This window comes from Coturnix japonica, chromosome 4, assembly GCF_001577835.2.
Source record: "Coturnix japonica isolate 7356 chromosome 4, Coturnix japonica 2.1, whole genome shotgun sequence".
NCBI lineage: Eukaryota > Metazoa > Chordata > Aves > Galliformes > Phasianidae > Coturnix > Coturnix japonica.
The window spans coordinates 58360335-58364341 of NC_029519.1; the positions used below are offsets into that span (position 1 = coordinate 58360335).

At 42.3% G+C, this 4007-nt stretch overlaps 1 protein-coding gene across 3 annotated transcripts in view; it reads right to left on the reverse strand.

Moving 5' to 3' along the window:
• The window catches only part of TRMT9B (tRNA methyltransferase 9B (putative)), a 92256-nt gene extending 88440 nt beyond the window's left edge, over positions 1-3816 (reverse strand). Inside the window, exons 1-2 of one of the 3 annotated variants that reach the window (XM_015862233.2) lie at positions 3666-3816; positions 184-234 (exon numbers count right to left, since the gene is read on the reverse strand). The gene's annotated coding sequence lies outside the window, so the exon portion shown is untranslated. Of the gene's footprint in view, positions 1-183; positions 3625-3665 lie in introns of those variants that run through there. The other 2 variants (XM_015862235.2, XM_015862234.2) reach the window with 2 other exon arrangements.
• Positions 3817-4007: the final 191 nt, after the last annotated feature.

Here is a 4007-nt window from a genome sequence, read left to right on the forward strand (position 1 = left end):
TCAAAAATAAATATACCTGATTACACAGTGCTCTGTCTCTTTAAATTCAGTACCGAAAGCTGCCAAGTCACTACAATTTGAATTACTACAATTACATCAATCTATATTAATAGAAGCAAAAATAAGCTTTTCCACTTAAAATGCAGCTATGTTATAAATCTGTTGGTTATGTGAATCTCCTACCAGGCAACAACTGCAGAAGGAAGAAGTCCAATCAGTCTGAGGATTCTCTTCCTAAAGAGAAGACAAGCATTACTTGCATCATATCTGGAGCTAAACAAGGTTTTCAAACCAGAAAAGTCTAAAATAAAACCTTGATCTTGATCACATTTAGATGACTGAGAAGAAAAGGATTCAAAGCCTATAGGGACAGAAATAATGTGTGAGATTTATCCCAAAGAATGGGGCATTCAGTAGGAAGTGATATCCTCATCTCTAGTTCATGCAATTACTCTTTAGGATAAATTACTTGGGGAGATGAGACAAGCTGTGAATACTCTCGGACAGAACCAAACCGAATCCTCCAGCTCAGATACATAACTGAAGATAGGTTGCTAAGTAAAAAGTTACTCAATCTCACCATCCTTCACATAAATGTGAAAAGCAAGCAGATACACCAAACTTTAAGAACGCAATAACATGTTTGGTGGGGCCTGAAAATACTGACAAAGCAGAGTCACTCTGACAATTCAACTGAAGCCTGTACTGGTTGAAGAGTCAGTGCTGAACCGTTCCAGCTGCTGCACACAAGTAAAACCCTAGACACTCTAGGGATATAAACTAAAAAGTCTTCTGACTTTAGGCATCTTCTCAGTTAGGCAGTAGCTGTGTGAGATTTCTTAGATCTCTTTTGTTAGGACCTCAGTCCTTAAATTCCTCTTAAATCTCAATTTAGGTATGCAAGTCCTTTATTGCACCTCACCAACAAACTCTCTGTGCATCTGTATATGTCTTTTGCTGGTATTTTCAGCTCTGCTATACTTTGCCTTCCTTTTATTTTTCCTGGGATACTTACCTATCATGTAGTTAACTATTTATCCTATCTGTAGTTGCTTCTTTCTATTCGCAAGTGCCATCACAATTAGCAAGTGTAATTAATAATTTTGTGAGTGCCCTATTTCAGAAGTTAGAGTTCAAATGTCTTGAAAAAAACACACTGCAGTATTGCACAAAAATGCCAGGGATAGCTGTAGCAGTCTAGATCTGATAAGAATACCTTAACACTGAAGTCTAAGTTGCAAAAGCAACTTTGTTGCAGCTCATGCCTAAAAAAAGAGTTTAAAGCACACTTCTGCTCAAGGCTGAAGTGCACAAAGGTCAGTACTTGCTTTGCTGCAGAAATGCTGAGCAATTTTTGCACTTAGAAGTCTGCCTGCTGGAGCTACCTTATTAAAAACTCCAAAAAACCTACCAAGCAACAAAGAACAAACTGAAACAAAATAAAACTGAGTTGCATCTAAGGATTCATTAACCCTTATCCACAACTGAAGTGATTCAAACATCGCTACTTTTTCTTGGGATATATGTCAAGAGAGACTGTCAGACTCAGCTCCAGATATTCAGGCATTAAGTTTTAGGTCTACTGCCTGCTACTTCCTGTTCCCTCAGCCTGCATTGGTTTTGCTTCATTTTATTTACACTGCTGTTTATTTCTGAAAGCCTCAAATCAGATTATTTGATATAATTTACAAGTGGCATAAAGACAGCTTAAAACACTAACTTATGGTCATCTCCTGTTTAATTGGGCTGCACACACTACCTGTACAAGGAACTGCTTACAGAAACATCAAATAAACGGCTTAAAATCATAAGCAATGTACTTCTACCTCACTGCACTGAAGGCACGTTCTGTAGGTACCTTCCTGAATAAGGACAAGCAAGACTTACACAAGCAGTTGCTAAATTCTGCTCTACAGAAGGCAGGGGAAGGACAATCCCTGGAGTCTTTCTTAGAACAGCCCATGCAAACTGTGCAACTGCAGGGATATGCGTTGTTGTCTGAAAGTATTATTTATCTCATCCTACGGCAGGAAAAAAACTCTTATGTGTTATTTTTAATCAAGTGTTGGTGGAGCTGTGTGTGTTATCTAATCTAGTAAAAAGCTGCAGGTCTTTTATTCCCTTCTTACATAACCATCACATTCTGATAGTAACACAGTGGAATATGAGAAAACTGAGTTTTTTCTGGTTCAGTTAGGCACGCCAATGATAGAACACTGCAATGAAAACAAGGCTTAAAGAAATAACTGTAGCTTAAATATGCGAGAGCAACCACACTGGATAATAGATAATATAATAATAATGGTTTAACTAGGCCCAGTATCCCACTTCCAAGAGTGATTACAAATGTGCATCTAAAAATCAGGACAAGGTGAACATGGAGTCAAATTTATCCTCAAGTAATGTGTCACATTCCAGAGATCTGCGTCCTGGGAATTTCCTGACAAGGAAGTGATTAATTTTATGTAAGAGATTCTTTACTATGAACTTCTTTCAACACATCTTGAGCCCAACCCTAATGTGCCACGCTCCAAAATTATCTGATATCCAAGAGGCTTCCCTACCTGCAACACACTGCTGATGTATTTAACAACACATCTGAAGTTCTTTAATGAGATCTGTCAGTATCTTTCTACAACCACACAGGAAAAGAAAAAACTTTTGTCTACCTAAATCCAGACAATGTATTTTGGATGCATAAAGTCCCAAGCTTCCAAGAGAAATGAGGACAGCTACGAATGTAGAACAGAATGTGTCACAAACATGAGCAGACAGTAAAGGCTTACAGTGAGAGTAAGCACTGCTCACATAAAGAGTAAGCTGTGAAGGAAGATACTAAAGATAGCTCTCTAAAACTGGTGGGAGCAGGATAGTGTCAGGCTCCCTATCAATCCATTCATCCATCCTATCCAAAAGCTGATTTGACAATAACGTTCAAATGATCAGTATGAATGTTAACACGTGAACCTTTAAAAATGCACTGGAAATGAATTTACACCCTATTTCCTAAAGGGTTTTCCTTTAAATCCCTTCTTGTCTCCCTGAAACTTTGTCCTCATATTTCCTCCTAAGTCTAAAAAAGATGCGATAACCACTGAAACTACCCATGATTCCAACCATTCTGCCTTATCCCACCACCATTCAAATCCACACTCCAAGCATCTTTTACTTTGATCTTTCCTTAGGCTGCCACTTCCTAAGTCACGGCGACTATTTTAACGAATAACCACTTCAAGACTCTGCTCTCTCTTCACATTTAAAAGCCATCCACGTTCCCCCTTGATATTTCAACTAACAAAACATCTTTTAGGAAGCAGAAAGGCACCAGAAACATAAAGGATGGGGTTTAGAGAGAATGAGTTCTGATAATACACCTGGATGTCACACCATGGATTCCATACTTCCTTTAGAGGCTAACAAACACGTGGAAACCCTCAACATTGTATCATGAAAAGAGACTGTAATTATAGCTGATCCGGGACATCCCAAAAACACTGAGCTCGCTATTTTATGCTCCCGGAAAACTTAGTAGTTACAGCACCGTGTGACCAGCTCTACCTCAGCCATCCCACAGGCACGATACACAGCCAACAAAAAGCGGTCGAGAAAACCGGCTGCTCCCCCTCCCACCGCCCCCAGCAGCGCTGCCATCGCCCGACCCTCACCGGAGCTGGAGGCGCTCTGAGGAGCGGCACCGCCTATAGGAGCCACAACCCGAAGCGGCGGGACCGACCCCTCTCCCAGGGGACACCCCCTCCCCTCGTCCCCCGCTCCCCCTGGAGCCGGGGCAGGGCAGCACCCGACGCTGGTTCCCTACGGGCCGGCCGCGCCCACCCTCACGCACCGCCCCCTCCTGCCACCCGCCCAGCCCCTCCCGCCCTGTTACGGAACGCGCGCGGCGCAGCGTTTTGTAACCGCCTCGCTCCCGCCCCTGGAGCGCCCACCAATGGCGATCCGGCCCGGCGGTCAGCTGACACGGCTCTTTATGTAAGCGGCGGGGCGAGGTC